The 18,543-nt window shown below is 44.3% G+C and overlaps 1 protein-coding gene across 4 annotated transcripts in view; it reads right to left on the bottom strand.

Annotated features, from left to right (window-relative positions):
• Positions 1-18,543, bottom strand: part of LOC126248185 (transcription factor CP2) — a 916,521-nt gene that overhangs the window by 252,706 nt on the left and 645,272 nt on the right. The window lies entirely within an intron of this gene.

Genomic DNA, 18,543 nt, shown 5'->3' with positions numbered 1-18,543 from the left:
CTGAGAAGTGCATCTTGTTGCTTTGCCACATTACACCTTTGGCCATGAGTGAATTTCGCAATTGGCGGCCTCCCCTTGTAAGAAAGAAACGCATGACATTCATCTTATGTCATGTGCATAGTTTCAGGCGAAATCTCTCACTACATCCACATACTTGGCGGGAAACGTTTTAGGCATTTCTATGTGATCACTTTGCGCTCTGAACTGAAAAGAGCGACGCGAAGCGATCGACTTGCACACTAAAGACACTGTCCAACACATCTGTGCGAAGTTCCATCGGATTTTGACTGTGGTTTCCATTTCGCCTCTAATCGGACCTCACTTTCCAAATACGCTTCGTACCACATTTCATTTAGCTCTCCTGATCCTTTCTGATATCTACATCTACATACATACTCCACAATCCACCATACGGTGCGTGGCGGAGGGAACCTCGTACCACAACTAGCATCATCTCTCCCTGTTCCACTCCCAAACAGAACGAGGGAAAAATGACTGCCTATATGCCTCTGTACGAGCCCTAATCTCTCTTATCTTATCTTTGTGGTCTTTCCGCGAAATGTAAGTTGGCGGCAGTAAAATTGTACGCCGGCCGCGGTGGTCTGCCGGTTCTAGGCGCTCAGTCCGGAACCGCGCGACTGCTATGGTCGCAGGTTCGAATCCTGTCTCGGGCATGGATGTGTGTGATGTCCTTAGGTTAGTTAGGTTTAAGTAGTTCTAAGTTCTAGGGGACTGATGACCACAGACGTTAAGTCCCATAGTGCTCATAGCCAGCCAGTAAAATTGTACTGCAGTCAGCCTCAAATGCTGGTTCTCTAAATTTCCTCAGTAGCGATTCACTAAAAGAACGCCGCCTTTCCTCTAGAGACTCCCACCAGAGTTCCTCAAGCATTTTTGTAACACTCGCGTGATGATCAAACCTACCAGTAGCAAATCTAGCAGGCCGCCTCTGAATTGCTTCGGTGTCCTCCCTCAATACGACCTGATAGGGATCCCAAACGCTCGAGCAGTACTCAAGAATAGATCGTATCTGTGTTTTATAAGCGGTCTCCTTTACAGATGAACCACATCTTCCCAAAATTCTACCAATGAACCGAAGACGACTATCCGCCTTCCCCACAACTGCCATTACATGCTTGTCCCACTTCATGTCGCTCTGCAATGTTACGCCCAAATATTTAATCGACGTGACTGTCAAGCGCTACACTACTAATGGAGTATTCAAACATTACGGGATTCTTTCACCTATTCATCTGCATTAATTTACATTTATCTATTTTTAGAGTTAGCTGCCACGTTTACGTATAATCAGAACACTGGAGGTCCTATTGCGCTTACTCGGGGAACAACCAATGTTACTATCGATCCTGTCGAACACTCGCCGTCTCGAATAGCACCTTACTACTGAGGTGCTGTCGCGGTGATGCGTCATACCCGGATGGCAACAGCCAGTACGTCTATTAGCACACTCTACAGCTCTAGTCCTGAGCGTGCCAGATCGCGCAGTCCTCAGCCACAAGAAGTGGCGCAGACTCAGCCGGTACGGCCTGCCGACAACCGGTATCTTCCCGAATTCGCGATGGGGCCGCGATAGTGTTTGGTGGCTGCAGGAGACGGCTCCCGCCGAGCCTGGACCGCGGCGGCAGCTCGCGTCTCTCCCTTTCGCGTCTGGCGTCTACCGTCCGACTCGCCTCTGAGGCGGTACACCGACAGCCGACGAGCACCGACCCTTCCCGCCTGCCAGTCAAACCTCTACACAATCGCGACAGGGCTGCTCCACAAGTTCGCCCTCACGTGCAGTCAGAGAGTAGGTACAGAGTTACCTTTTGCACTCGTCCATGTGGTGGCGCGCCGGCTGGCGTCCAGTCGGGCCGCACATGGTCGCCAGCCGTCACACACGCGAGGCCAGTGCGTCGCCCCGCGGATTAGTGCGCGCGTACCAGTGCGTGTTCCAGACATGCGGCTTTTGTTTCCTCGTAGGTGGGTCGACGCGCTGGCGGGCTCCGCGTGCGTCCGTGGTCGGCAGCCAGTTCAAACTGGTTCGCCTCCCCTCATTACCGGATGCCTCCCACCGGCGCCGCACCGCCCCTACGACAGCTTTCCGACGCGCATGCTCACAACTGTCCGCTTCGAACAATTAAGTTCGCTTACTTTTATTTCCACCGTGTCTGTTGCGAATTTGTCCGTGTTACTCTACGACTGGCGGCGAAGTGATATCGACGTTGCCCCGTGAAGCGAGCGAGCGATACGCCGTTTGTCGCATTCTCGGCAGCGGCGGGCGACTCCGAACTAATGTGGCTCTCGGAACCAGTGTGGAATGAATTTTAGAATACTTGTTCGCTATTTTACACGGCTCATGTACAAACTAATGACAGTCCTGTCCCTTGTTCATCCACTTGTTCCAGTATTAGATATGCTAGACGAGGATCTGAAGCTCCCATATAGCAGACTCGCGCCGCCCGTTGTGGCCGAGAGGTTCTAGGCGCTACAGTCTGGCACCGCGCGACCGCTACGGTCGCAGGTTCGAATCCTGCCTCGTGTATGGATGTGCGTGATGTCCTTAGGTTAGTTAGTTTTAAGTAGTTCTAAGTTCTAGGGGACTGATGTTAAGTCCCATAGTGCTCAGAGCCATTTGAACCATTTGAACCAGACTCGCGTCTACGCCACGGCGTCTCCTTACTCAAGTCTGAATGAACAAAGTTTCAAAATAGGACCGAGCGAGGTGGCGCAGTTGTTAGCACACTGTACTCGCATTCGGGAGGACGACAGTTCAATCCCGTCTCCAGCCATCCTGATTTAGGTTTTCCGTGATTTCCCTAAATCGATTCAGGCAAATGCCGGAATGGTTCCTTTGAAAGGGCACGGCCGATTTCCTTCCCCATCCTTCCCTAACCCGAGCTTGTGCTCCGTCTCTAATGACCTCGTTGTCGACGGGACGTTAAAAAACACTAACCTAACCAAAATAGGACAACACTGAACTTATCTCGCTGAGGAAACTACATGCCACCTGCTTGAATATATCACTACATTCCGTCTGACCTGCAAGTTTGGAAATCAGCTATGTAAGTCTGAAATCGTTCACTAATAAATTTTCAACAAATCAGTGTGTAGACTCTAGAGCACATTCTATAATGGTCAATCTGATGCATTCTGAGTCAAACGTAGAGAGCCAATCAACAGCAGGAATTCTTTTTATTATTTGTAGGCGCAATCACAACTCGTTATACAATAACTATATAGAACAAGCACAGCTTATGATAAGAAAAGTCCTTCAGCAAGGGAAAGGGTAATACCTGATAAAAATATGCTGTTTACAAAGATTAAGAGCAACTTAATAACAGACCAGTATTCTGAGAGCTGAGTGAAACAGAGCTATACAAACCAATCACAGCGGGCAAGATCATGACATCCGAAGACATCGGAAACAGAGGTGTCGCCAATTTAAAGCCTAAAGGAGATTAATCTGTCGAAGTTCTAAAAAAAAACTACGCTACAAATGTTTTACGATTGCTGAAGGGAGACACAACAGCTTGCTGTGTGCGTCAGTGCGAGGCACGACATAACGTCTTTCTTCACTGTCAGACAGCACACAGGTGTGTCACACTTCTCAGAGCTGACAGATGCTTCCTCAACCTTTCGAAACATGACGTAATCAACGGACTGTGACTGTATAATAACGAGTCATGTTGAAATTATATGCCACAATGACTTTCAAACTATCTTTACCTGAGGTATTACCGGCTTTGAAACAGTTTGTTCACACTAAGATGGCTATACGCTACTCTTTAATGATGTGTTCTTCATACTAAAAATATAATGAACGTTGATGTAGAACAGGAAAAGCTCCTGTCACCACTCTTTTTATACTCGCTTTAATTCGAAGATAAGCTCCAGTTATTTGTAAAAACAGTTACAAACTACCTGTTGTATACAGTGTGTGTCAAACCTTTTGCGCTAAATCGAAACAAGGTGATAGTCGCTCCACAACCAATTATATTGAGATGGGGAACAAATGGACAGAAATGCATATTTATTGTGTTATGGTCATACACAGCGTACACAATAACAACGTAGCTCATAGTAACCGTTCAACGCGACGACCGCCAGTCTCAATTCACGTATGGCAATGGCGCACGAAGTTCTGCCACACACTCTCAAAAATCCTTGGTGTCTATTGTACCAGGAGACAGGTAGCTTGGACCATAGTAAGCAGGTCTTCATGTGTTTCTACGGGGCTTTCATACACCAACGTCTTGACTTAGCTCCAGAGAAAAAGTCTGGAGGTGTGAGATCTGGCGATCGCGCTGGCCGTGGAACAGGACTCCCCTTCCAATCCCACGGTGAGGGTACGTGTTGTTCAGGTGCTCGCGGACAAACATGGAAATGGACTGGTGCACCGTCGTTTTGAAACCACATCCTTCCGCGGACAACAACAGGTACACAGTCTCCAAGGACTACGGCAGCACATGGGGAGGCAGCAGATAATGTCCTTTTAGGTGATCTTGGACAATGCCCACCCACACATTGACAGATACTCGTTGCTGGTGGCTACCCTTGTGGATAGCACGGGGATTGTGCGCATTCCAGACATGGCTATTGTGGCTGTTGAAAACACCATCATGGGTCACTTTCAATAACTGTTGTAAGGTACATAGTTGTTATGCTGTGTACACTGTATGTCCATAACACAAATATTAATTTCTGACCACTGGTTCACTGTCTCAATACAATCGGTTGTGTTCCCACTATCACCTGTTTCACTTTGACGCAAAAGGTTTAAGGGGCTCCGGAAAGGCTCAAAAATCATGAAAAGTTCAATTTTTACTTTTTTGCGTTTTCTGAATCTGCAGACTATTACCTTTTAATAGATATATAATTTATTCAATTCCGAAGACTACAACTATTTTTAAATTTTTTTGAAATGTGTTCTACATGGGCGTGACGCACTGTGGCGCTGTTAAACTGCTGTCAAATGGTGTTATTAACGTCCGTGTTCATCAGGTACATTTTAGTGATGGGAGATAAAGTATGTGTTGTGGCTAACCTGTGATGGTTCAATATATATCGCTGGTGTGATTGTCGATTGTTTCATGTTTATTTACTCTGTCGTTATCTCGAAAATATTCGTAATTAATTCTGTTTCTTGAGTGTCTGTTTTGTTGAAGTATAATAATGAGTAAAAGTAAAGTTATTAGGAATCCTCTGAAGGCTTTTAAGAAAAGGAGAAATGTTGGCAAGCCAAAGGTATTTAGAAATATGGGAATGAAGATAGGTTCTAACATGGTACGAGCGATGCTTGCTTTAGACAAGGAACGCCTTCGGGCTGCAGACAGGGCTGTAAAGAGTCTAGAAATACAAGCAAGAGTAAACAGGAGGAGGAACAAGAGGAAGCTGGAGGAGGAGTTTGCAGAGGATGAAGATAATCCATCCTATGGACCTGGAATGCACTAAAAAGTTAATCCAATCTTTGTCGCTCGATTCCCAAAACTTTTATTTTCTCATACTAATTACATGTTTTCTAAGGATCTTCCAAACATATTTGTTTCAAACTTTCAGTAAATGTTACACAGCACCTTCTGCATAATTTAACACAGCCTTTTTCCAAAAAACTGTATATTTTTGAATATATAAATAAAAAATTGCAAAAAAATGTTGTGAATTTTCATTACAATTGAAAAAAATCATCTTTAATAACTGAACTAAAATTTTGTAAAATCCCTGTGTTAAGTTGTAGCCCATATTCCAATAAATAATTTGTACAAAGTTCAACTTCCTACCTCAAATACTTTGTGAGGAAAGATGTAATTTATAAGCGTTATTTTAACATTGCAGATATAGGGCGTTCCGGAGCCCCTTAGGACAACCTGTAGGCTCAAGTTTGGCTCAGGAACACGATGCAGACCTCATACTTTCCAACAGCATGGTGACTCCAACATATCGCTAACAAGAAATTCCCTGTGATACAATGAAACTGCAGGGATATGAAGATGGCTATGTTGGGTTGGCAGAAGAGCCAACACCGTGTTACTAGAGGAGACCGAAATGAACGCGTTTCAGCTCACGCAGGCTGGCGTGAGGAGGGAAGAACTATACTGACGTGAGGTCTGGAACATGACAAGGAATTAGAATCAGAAAGCGAACATAATTAGTGTGATACTTAACTTTAATCCATTAATGATGAACGTCGCTCTTGACGGTACATGATTCACAATATCGATCTCAATAGTAACTGAATATGGCGCCTTGCTAGGTCGTAGCAAATGACGTAGCTGGAGGCTATGCTAAACTGTCGTGTCTGCAAATGAGAGCGTATGGAGACAGTGAACCATCGCTAGCAAAGTCGGCTATACAACTGGGGCGAGTGTTAGGGAGTCTCTAGACTAGACCTGCCGTGTGGCGGCGCTCGGTCTGCAATCACTGATAGTGGCGACACGCGGGTCCGACGTATACTAACGGACCGCGGCCGATTTAAATGCTACCATCTAGCAAGTGTGGTGTCTGGCGGTGACACCACAGGCTAAATCTTCCAAAATGGACAACAGATAAAACAAATTTTTAAAGATTTATGTGCCTGTTGTAACGCCATTTCTACACTATTCGTCTTTCATTTAGTTTTCACGTGATGCTTGTAACATGGAATTCAAAATACATTTATGGGGGGTGTTTCACAATCCCGATTACAATGTACTAGGGGTTGTAGAGAGGACTTTTAAGATCAAATTCAAATAAGAAACACTGGTCCGGTAATGTACTGTTTGGACATACAATAAGTTTGAATACTGGATCACTTCCAAATCTGCCGCTTCACGAACACAGCAGAGGTCATAAGCTCTGACCTGTGTTCTCTACAGGAACTGCTCCACGTCTCTAATTTGCTGTTAATTGCACAAGATGTATCTGCGACGCACGCTTTCATACATACGGTCCACAAACCCTGAGCCAAGTCCACAGAGCATCACAATCAACCCTCCTAGTTGCGAATGTACCAGTTTCTAGCAGCCATTGTAGTAGTCGGACGAAAAATGGTATACGATGGGCTGAGGCGATTCGAAAATGTTCTCAATATATGAGTTGGGCAGCTGTATCATTATGTACCATACCGTGAAGTGGGAGTTTCAAAATTGAACAGATCTTCAACCTTATTTTATATCTAAACTGCATATTCCCAGACATGTTCCCCCTTTCCCCAAGGTCGCCACCTCCCCCTCAAGATCACCCACTCTGCTGTCCCCACATGGAAACACTCTCCCCATTGCTGTCAATATCGCCGGCCGAAGTGGCCGTGTGGTTAAAGGCGCTGCAGTCTGGAACCGCAAGACCGCTACGGTCGCAGGTTCGAATCCTGCCTAGGGCATGGATGTTTGTGATGTCCTTAGGTTAGTTAGGTTTAACTAGTTCTAAGTTCTAGGGGACTAATGACCTCAGCAGTTGAGTCCCATAGTGCTCAGAGCCAGAGCCTGTCAATATCACCTTCTGCTCCCCCTTTCTCTCAAGATTACACCCTCCCGTGAAGCACACACCTGCCTTTTTTACCAGACAGCAACGTGAGCTGCAAAGAAGAGCCACACATTGGAGGGTGGTCATATATTAGGTTCCAATGTAGGGTGCGTGATACCGAGCGAAGTGTGCGTGGTATGATCTCGACATGTCTCGTCGAGTCGGATCGTGCTGTTTGTGGAATGCCGTGTGCTTGCTGTTGGGGTACAGAACACTGAGCAATCCCACCTTTTTGCAGTGACATAGTTTCTTATAATGTCTCCATAGAAAAACAAACTTGATTGTGTAAGTAGGCTTTTAGGTTTTTTTGTTGGTAATGCCATGTAGTGCTGTGTATGAAAATCGCTGACTGCGCTCTGTGCAGTCTGTGGCTGGGGAATTTTTGGAATATTCGCTAGTGTAGTGTTGGGCAGTTGGATGTGAACAGCGCTTAGCGTTGGGCAGTCGGAGGTGAGCCGCCAGCAGTGTTGGCTGTGGAGAGAGAGATGCCAGAGTTCTGATAGGTTACTATAAGCGGACGCTCGCTGTATTGCAGTAGTTCGAGTAACGAAGATTTTTGTGAGGTGATTCATGAAAGGTATAGGTTATTGTTAGCCAGGACCATTCTTTTGTAGGGATTATTGAAAGTCAGATCGCGTTGCGCTAAAAATGTGTCAGTTTAGTGATGATCAGAATAAGTAAAGAGAAAACTCTGAGTACGTTGGGTTTTGCTCAGCTGTTTGGAAATAAAATAACGTAAGAGTTTTTGCAGGACTGTCATTCATAATTTTTCTAAGAGGACGTTCCAAATGACATTCTGAAAACAGCGTCTTCCATCGCACAGTCCAGCAGCGAACCACGCATAACGCCGCATGTCGCTGAATACGTGCGAGGATAGCTGGTTTTGTATAATGGAATGTAGTTTGATGCAAGCTTCTCGGGAAGTGATTTCTTTTTCCTTCTCGATGAGGTAAGTGCAATTTTGACCTTTTTTTATTAGGTTTTTTACCTGACGGTAAAAATATACAACGCAGGGTTGCACTAGCGGCGTACATTTGTGGGGGGGGGGGGGGGGGGGGAAATTACTTTGATACTGCACGTTGGCAATCTATCTTCATCTTGGAACAGCTCGTAGTATATTTGCCAAGGAGCACAAAAATATTTGCCGCTGGGTGGAGTCGAATCTGCGACCCTTCCAATACGTTTCCTTTCTCTTATCGCTGAGCCAAAAACCGCTTCCTAAACACATTGTCACAGGTGCACATGCTGATAGATCCGTACCAAAATTCCTTTATCGGCTCTGAGCACTATGGGACTTAACATCTATGGTCATCAGTCCCCTAGAACATAGAACTACTTAAACCTAACTAACCTAAGGACATCGCACAACACCCAGTCAAATTCCTTTATTTCCTAAACGCTTGGCCATCTGAAGTTCCCACTTGAGGCACTTTCATGTCTCACCATGTACCATGAATTTGGACGAATTCGGCGATGACGAGTAGGCGTCCTCTCCTTGTACGATACTTTCGGTTCTGTCTACAACTGTGTCATGAGGGACCACACCAGGGCTGTGTGGCCTGTTTTCTTACACATGTCTGCAGCAGCCACCTGCCTGACCTGCAGCTGACTAGGAGACAGTGCTCATCTCTACTATGGAATCTCTTGTTACAAAATTGAACAGCAAGTAAAGATATACATCACATAGACACACGAAATATATAGTAAAGAATGATACTAGCCTAGCGAAAAACTAATTCATATAAACATTTTTAGACGAGAGTAACATACAGTACCCGCCAGGATAGCCGAGAGCATGCCGGCACGGTAGCTCAGCGTGTTCGGTCAGAGGGTTACCTGCCCTCTATAATAAAAAAACTGAGTTAATAGATCAACAACGAACTTCAATGGATGTCTTACGACGTCCGCCCCGAGTAGATGCAATGAACAAAAGCGAACAAAATGAGATTTTAAAAAAAAAAAAAAAAAAAGGAGGAGCGCTAACGCGCTGCTTCCTGGACTCGGGTGAGCGCGCCGGCCCCGGATCGAATCCGCCCGGCGGATTAACGACGACGGCTGGTGTGCCGGCCAGCCTGGATGTCTTTTTTAGGCAGTTTCCCACATCCTACTAGGTGAATACCGGGCTGGTCCCCACGTCCCGCGTCAGTTACATGACTCGCAGACATTTGAAACAAATTCACACATTCTTGTTATCCATGCACTACTGTGCCTGCGAGAATGATTAATCACTACAAATATATGCAGGTATTGAAAGACATTACCTGCAGGACATTCATGCATTACATAAGAGCTATTCATAATGAACATGGAATCCTGTTCCTATCATTATATCCAAATTCTCGTGTACTAACAAGGGAACATCCCCATCGCACCCCCATTAGATTTAGTTATAAGTTGGCACAGTGGATAGACCTTGAAAAACTGAACACAGATCAATCGAGAAAACAGGAAGAAGTTGTGTGGAACTATGAAAAAATAAGCAAAATATACAAACTGGGTCGTCCATGCGTAAGTTAGGCAATATCAAGGGCAATCTGAGGTGAGGAGCGCCGTGGTCCCGTGGTTAGCGTGAACAGCTGCGGAACGAGAGATCTTTAGTTCAAATCTGCCCTCGACCGAAAACTTTGCTTTCTTTATTTTCGCAAAATTATGATCTGTCCGTTCGTTCATTGATGTCTCTGTTCACTGTAATAAGTTTAGTGTCTGTGTTTTGCGACCGCACCGCAAAACCGTGCGATTAGTTGACGAAAGGACGTGCCTCTCCAATGGGAACCGAAAACATTTGATCGCAAGGTCATAGGTCAACCGATTCCTCCACAGGAAAACACGTCTGATATATTCTATACGACACTGGTGACAGCATGTGCGTCACATGACAGGAATATGTTGTCGACCCACCTAACTAGTACACTTGGCGAATGGGTAAAAAGATTCTTCTACCTTGCCCGATTTAGGTTTTCCTGTGGATGTAATAATCACTCCAAAAAAAGTGATGAAAACATAAGAGTTTGTCACATAAACTGAAAATAAAACGTTAAAATTTTCGGTCGAGTGAAGACTTGAACCAAAGACCTCTCGTTCCGCAGCTGTTCACGCTAACCACGGGACCACGGCGCTCCTCATCTCACACTGCCCTTATTATTGCTTATATTACACATGGACGACCCAGTTTGTATATTTTGCTTATTTTTTCATAGTTCCACACAACTTCTTCCTGTTTTCTCGATCGATCTGTGTTCAGTTTTTCAAGGCCTATCCACTGTGCCAACTTATAACTAAATCTGAGGGGGGTGCGATGGGGAGGTTCCCTTGTAAGAGTGGAGGATGCTTGAGAAACAAGTACATTTTAAAATCATTTTACTGCTATAAACTGCACGCGATGAAAACAGATTACGCATACATTGACAAATGAGGGTATCTAGCTTTGCATTCTAAACGAATTACGTGTGTATCACGACAGACATCAGCTCGACGCTACATATCGCGCCATACGAATGATAGTTGTTCTTCAGTTACAGAATTCACAGTGAAGTACCTCTATAAGTTCTCGAATTGAAGCAGACATTGTCTGTGTATAAACATTATTCTTGTCATAACCCCATAGACAAATATTATGAGGCGTAAGATCTAGTGACCTTTGACACCGGATAATTATCACGACCTTGCGCTCCGCCTCCACACACCCGCCGTTCAGGAAGGTTTACGTTAACAGAGTACCCGACGCTGTCCTATTTTGTTTGCAGAAGTCAAAACTGGTGCCCCGTTCCTAATGTCTGAGATAGAAATGTCAACATCTTTGCTTGGCTGCCTTGGCTGCAAACTCTGAATGCTTGAAACACATTTTAGAACAAGGACACTACTGATAGTGCCCATCAGTCGCAACCATATCTAGCATATTGTGCCTTGACACATAAGAGTTACATAGGACACCCGCCCACATTTTTCATGGTTGACATACGATATTATACATCGAAATAATTAGCAACGAGTTGCATAAAAGAAATTTAATTTCTTAACCAGTTTCGGACACTTAGTGTCCTTCTTCAAAATGTTCTACCTATCGCGTTACTTGCGAGTGTCAGCAGTAAGATGCAGACAGCAAATGTCTTGGTCATGAGGTTCAATGTGGCTGTGCAAAAATGGTACAAAGAAGCGAAGCAAGAAGTGCAGACATCATCCCAGAACAGAAGATAATTATTAGTTGATTATCTTCTTTTCTGGTATGATGTCTGCACATGTTTCGCTTCTTTATACCATTTCTGCACAAGTACTGTGGACCACATGACCACTGCGTTTTGCTGTATGCATCTTATTGTTGACACTCGCGAACAATGCGACAGGTATAACCTTCTGAAGAAGGGCATTAAGTGCTCGAAACCGGTTAAGATATTAAATTTCTTTTATGAAATTGGCTGTTGATTATTTCGATGTATACAACTGTAGTTGTAGATGATGGATAAAATACTAGTATGATATTATGAACTGTATACACACGAAAATATTTGTCGATTTGTCTATAACGTAACGTAGCATTTCTGAATTTTTTTCCAGTTTCAGTTTTTCTATAACAAAAATATCGAGAAATATGGAATGAATGTAGACATCAGGATACGTTACAGATTAACTTTTTTTTTTTTTTTTTTTTTTACAACCTTCATTTTGCATTCATATTCATTGGCTTCATCAGCAAAACCACGATTTCATGAGGGAGAGGGGGGGGGGGGCAACTGGAAAAAGCGCAGGTCATTCTAGTTTTCAAAAAGGGTCATAGGATAGATACACGTAATTACAGCCCTGTCTCGCTGAAGTCGATCTGTTGAATTATGGAACATGTTTTATGTTCGTGTACTACGAAGTTTTTGGAGAACGAAAGTCTCCCCATCAAAATCAACACGGATTCCGCTAACAAAGATCTTGCGAAAATAAGCTCGCTCTGTTCCTCGGTGACACCCACAGCACAGCATACATCGGCGCTGAGGTCGATCCCGCGTTCCTTGACTTCAGAACATTTGACACCGTCCCGCACTGCCGTTTACCCAACAATATATATATATATATATATGTGTGTGTGTGTGTGTGTGTGTGTGTGTGTGTGTGTGTGTGTGAATGCCTAAGGGACGAAACTGCTGAGGTCATCGGTCCCTAGAATCACACACTACTTAAACTAACTTATGGTAAGAACAAAACACACACACACACACACACACACACACACACACACACACCCATGCCCAAGGGAGGACTCGAACCTCCGGCGGGAGGGGCCGCGCAATCTGTGCCATGGCGCATCTAACCACGCGACGAACAAAAAAAACTTTACCGGGTATCGTACCCGATCTACAACTGGATTCAAGACTTCCTTGCAGATAGAACTCAACAAGTCGCTCTCCACGGAACAAAATCGACAGATGTAAAGGTAATTTTGTGCGTACACCGAGGAAGGTCGTTAAGTCCGTTACTATTTACGTTATACACACACGATCCAGTAGATAACGTCGGAAGCTCCATTAGGCTGTTTGCAGATGATGCAGTTACCTTCAAGAAGGTAGCAACACCAGAAGACTAGCGATTTCAGGAAGACCTAAAGAGGATAGACAAACGGTGCGGGGACTGCCAGTTGACTCGGAATGTGAATAAACGTAACGTATTGCGCGTACATAGGAGAAGACATGCAATGCTGAACATACTCTAGTGACAGTCGCTACAAGAGAGGCGCTGTGCATCACGGAGAGGTTTACTAATGAAATTCCGAGATAGTACGTTCCGGGAACAGTGACACATTGCTTCCTCCGCATACGTCTCGCGAAATGATAATTCTTCCCACGAGCCACTGGCCAATGCAACAGGGATGGGGACTACAGTTAGTGGGACCAGAACTATCCTCCGCTACACACAGTCAGGTGGTTCGCGTAGTAAAGGCGAATATGCAGAGATTGATATACGATATGAAGATACTGGAGCGATCTTAAAGGCGCTCAGAAAATCTGTGCCTTCGCTGCATAGTCATTCACTAGTGATTTACATTTCACAGCTGCTGCAATACATATCTAACATTCACTGTCACAAGAGAAATCAGATCTAACTAACGATCGATCACAAAGCAAGGAGTAGTACCTGTCTTTTACTTGAAGCTATTACAGGCTGGTTTTTAAAGTGTTTTAAAAATCTGGATAAATAATTGTAACTCCAAACCCGAGGGAGGGGGTTCTTATCTCCGTTGGGCCATGTGTTTAGTTTTTCCGTTGTTTCCCTACAACATTTTAGGCGAATGCAGTGATGAGTCCTCCGTCCTCCTTCCACCGGAAATCTACATCTAAACTCCTCAAGTCACCTCACAGTATGTAACCCGAAATTGAGGGTGCTTTCCAAGGACCTCTAAGGTAAAGGATGTCTCAGAAATTCATCACTCATAAACAGGAGGACGATACTACACCAACACTTTAGTGAACTACTCCTTGATGTCACTTCACCTAGTTTTAGATAGTGGATCTCGTTACAGTTATGTAGCAAACTCCATCAGGCTCAACAACTTGATATAATTATTTCACTACTTTATAATCAGCACTTTGTCTTAAGTAGTAGAGTGTTCGTGTCGTGGAAAGAAGAGAGGCAGAATAGTAATCAAGGATGGCTGAAATTTTCGCCTCATTGAAAGGAAGGTATGATTGGTCATAACTAGTTGGTAATTACGTGTGACCTGTTGTTCCTCTTCATAACTGCACAAGAATGCTTTACATACAGCTGTCGAAAATGAATTTACGTTAGCGAATTAGAAACCCATACAGGTAGGCATTTGTCATCGCGGTAAAATCGGTCGCTAGAGATGTGATGGGGACTGATGCTTGGCTAAGGCGGTAACGCCTATTACCACGAAGCGTTACTTTTCAGATACTACCTTGCCACCGGAGCCATGAAGAACAGTGACTTAAATCATTAATTGTGAGTTTGAAGTGTAATGAAACTATAACAGTGCTTGGCAGCATGAAGTCTAGAAATTAAACAGATTGATGACAGCGCCAGTAGTACAAACGCGTACTCTAGTGTTAGATAAGTGCACCAACTCGCTCCCATATCGCCAAAAAATCATAAATCTTGACAAAATGAAAGTGGATATTGTTAGTATGCTATGTCTCCAGTCCTATGTCGTCACCCTTATATGAATCTTCATTGCCGTTTCCTTTATTGAATCCCATTAATTGCGTATTTTAAACTGCACCGAAAACCTTATCAGTTTCATTTGGTATTTAAAACACACATTAAACTGAAGCAGACACAATTCAGAGAGTTGATTATGTAGTTGAATGCGACCAAGGCGAGGAATGCAACGTACGGCAACGTGAAATAGAAAACCTCAGAAAACCTAAGTTACTTTTAATGAGAATCGGCTGGGTGTGTCCGTGGGGAATGTTTTTCGTCCACTATTATTCTACACTATTAGTCTACACTGATAATGGCCTGCCAAATGCGACTTATACTTTAAGGCGTAACTCTTGTTTTCTACGGAATTCCTTTCTCCAAAATGTGAGCATTTGTCACCACCCTAGTTGCATAACGAATGAACATTATGCACTTCTGAAAGTCAGAAATCTGACTCGATATTGCTCACGTAAGTCCGGCCAGCGGCACGTAATAACAAAGTTTCGGTATAAGTATACGTACCACACTGACTTGTAGCAATGGTAAACAGTTTTAGTACATACAGACTGTATATGGCACGCATATTACAGCCGTCGTGCTACCTACATGAGCCCATGGATCTACTGACTGTGAAAACAAGTAAATATGCCGATGTTCTCACGAGTCTACAGATGTCAATGTACCGAGCCTGCATTGTCCCACTAATTTAATTAGGTGCCTCAACAGGTTGGTCAGTAGCAACTATCCGATTACAATAATTTACTAACCTTCTGTTGGAACTGGAAATTCTCGTCCACCGTGGACAGAACCCTGGACAGATCCCCGTCTAACTATGTGAAGTGTGTGCGAATGAATCATTTAACACATTTGATAGACTTTGCCGAACTATCTTCGAAGGTAAGGAGCGGCTGTGGGTGGTACTGGAACTTTCGTGTAGTCATACAGAGCTGCCTGTCAGTGTTACACATGGTAATGGCTCACAACACAACAGGGCGGCAACCACTACTAGGGGGCGTAATACTTGTCCAAGCGCCGCCAGCTGAAAGGTAACGGCCTCTGAACACGCATCAACCGACCGATTGACAAACCGACTAATTTGACGTGTGTAGGCGTTCTGACCGACCGATCGAAGAACTTTCCTTGGTCGGGCGGGTAGGACCACCGACAGAGCCGAATCCCGAACCCCCGCCCCCCGCCCCAACTACACCCCACAAATTGTGCCGTGTGTAGCTCTGTCATGCCAACTGCCCGACGAAAACTAAAGTCTGTCTTTCGTCACGCGGGATTAAATGCTGTTCTAATATACATGACCGGGTGCTCGGTGGACTAAAGTTTAAAGACAGAGATTCTGAAGAAATTTAAGAACTGCAGGTGTTTATGGGATAAATTGTTCGAGGAGTATAGCAATATAGATGTAAAAAATGAATCACTTTTTTAAAAAAGAATCCCTAATCGTTTCGTGTGGCACGTAGAGAGCATAAAAGTCCGTCGACCTGATGTATCTCGGTTCTTAGGTTTTATTTCCGATACTTACCGGAAATGAAATCTAAAAACCGAAATATCGACCTTCAATGCACGTTAATTCATGAAATATACTTGCTTCATTGTTATAAGTGTTAAAAAATTTCAGTCTATATCCAAGCACTCTGCTATGAAGAGTCAAGTGTGGGATTTTTTTAAGGGTTCTAACAGTTGCTAAATGCTTCATTTCTTATGTATCTGTTATATTTTTGCGTCACCACCATGTGTAGTCTTTCTTCTTCGAATTTAAAAGAGTTTCTTTTATGCTAAATTATTAACATTTACATAAACTACTTTTGTTTTATTTCTTTCGCTTTACGGTGATCTGTTTCTACTGTCAACTATAAATCACGTTCAGGTTCCAGGGATCATTTTACTTAATAATTGTGGCGATACAACAACATTGAACCAGAGATCCTCTTAACGTCTGGCAGTGGCTAGAAACCATAATGTAGCTAACAAAAGCTCCTTACAGCTTACAGTCTGTTTCATGATTGTATTCCATTTCGTTAAGCCGCGTTGTCCAGGGCGTCTTGTCACGGTCCGCGCGGCTCCCCCCCCCCCCCCCCCCCCCGTCAGATACGAGTCCTTCCTCGGGCATGGGTGTGTGTGTCGTCCTTAGCGTAGGTTCGTTTAAGTTAGATTAAGTAGTGTGTAAGCTTAGGGACTGATGACCTCAGCAGTTTGGTCCCATAAGACTTCACCACAAATTTCCAAATTTTTCCTTTCGTTAAGAATTGTTTGATGACGTTCAGCAGCTCTGAAATGCACGATTCACCCATTCTTACATAATTATGAAAATCTGATTCTAGCTGGTTAAGTAACACAACTTTGGTGAACTTCTCTCCTTACGTCACCCACTACTTTGTCCACACCTTTTTCTCGGCTTTTTTGGACTTGTTAGCTTTTAAACAACCAAGGCAAACTCTCGCTTTTGTTTCTGTGTAAAACTAATAAGGATCTCGTAGAACACAAACGCAATGAACTTAACAAATCACAACAACGGGGCTGTGTTGTAATTGCTGAGTGCTGTCAGTTGGGACGTGTATACGCTACCACGAAATTGGTCGGCCGGTTGTTCAGCCGATAAATTAATGCGTGTGTAGGGACCTTAATAGGCAATACATAATTTATGCTGTTTGTACTCGTAGGGTGCAATGACCTGAGCAGCTGGGCAAATGGTGTGCGGCCCCATTCGGCATTGTTGCCAAATTTATTCAAGATGGCGGATCCAAGATGGCGGCCATATATGCGGCAATGTCTTACTGACATCATGGCGAGAAATTCAAATTTTGACGAGAAAACAGTTCAACTGGGCTACCTCCATTAACCGAACTCCACTCACTCTCTCCTAGCTTCCCCTCCCCTCCCCACCCCTTCCCTTCCCTTCCCTTCCCTTCCCTTCCCTTCCCTTCCCTCCCCACCCTTCCCTTCCCCCACCTGGAAACTGTCAGGAAAAGGACTCAATCTGTGCTGGGCTGCCAGACAGGGTCGACATAAGTCTTTACTATGTATGAAGTGCAGTATATTGTTTCTTTAAACAATTTGGGTTGCCATTCATCATGCACTAGAGAGTAAATCCACCCAGTGTGTTCACTAAGAGGTCTGGAGTCCAACTGACCTAGTTCACAACACCACCAGCAAAAGGCACTGTTGACCCCTGCCCCCCTTCCCCTGGTGTGACCTAATCCAAGATAGCGGCCCGGGGAAAAATGGCGGGAAATTCGCTCAGCCTGTTTCTAGCTGTTGGACTGGGAGGGTCTCATGACAGTAGGTTGATATAGCATGCACGAGGCATTGTTTAAATAATTTCTTTTTAATATTGTTTATTTACTTCAGAAATCGCAATACACCTCGATATTTACGCTGGTGTTTTAAACAATTTACATGACATTAAACAACTGCGGTACTTTTTTTATTCTGATAGCGAAAGGAACCATGTAGTTACACTGTCCCAGATCGTGCTAAACGTATCTGCAAAACTTTCTCACACGCTCCTTGCAGCAGAGTCGCGACCGCCCGAAGAAGCCATGCACCGGGCTCACGGCGAAGGCACGCAGCAGCCGCAGGGCAGCTGCACACTAAGCACTTCCTGTCGTGCTGGAAAGAATGCCGGACATTTGCCACACCGGACATTTGCCACACTTGCCCCTTCGGCAGGTAGCTTGAGTAGCGATCCCTCAGGTAAGGGACGCCCTTCCCCGCACTACCTCTGTCCGCTTTCAAACCGCCGTCTCCACATCTTACTAGATACAACCAGTACGTAAGGGACCTTCTTCTTCGACATCTTGGCCAAATACAGATCTTCTTTTCCGAAATCGAAATATTTATAACTTTTTGGAAACGAAAGCAATACCGACGATTATGTCAGTATGTAATCAGTTCTGC

Source organism: Schistocerca nitens, chromosome 3 (assembly GCF_023898315.1).
Source record: "Schistocerca nitens isolate TAMUIC-IGC-003100 chromosome 3, iqSchNite1.1, whole genome shotgun sequence".
Taxonomy (NCBI): Eukaryota; Metazoa; Arthropoda; class Insecta; order Orthoptera; family Acrididae; genus Schistocerca; species Schistocerca nitens.
Note: the sequence above shows the minus strand (reverse complement) of the source record. Positions and strands in the feature narration are given on the sequence as shown.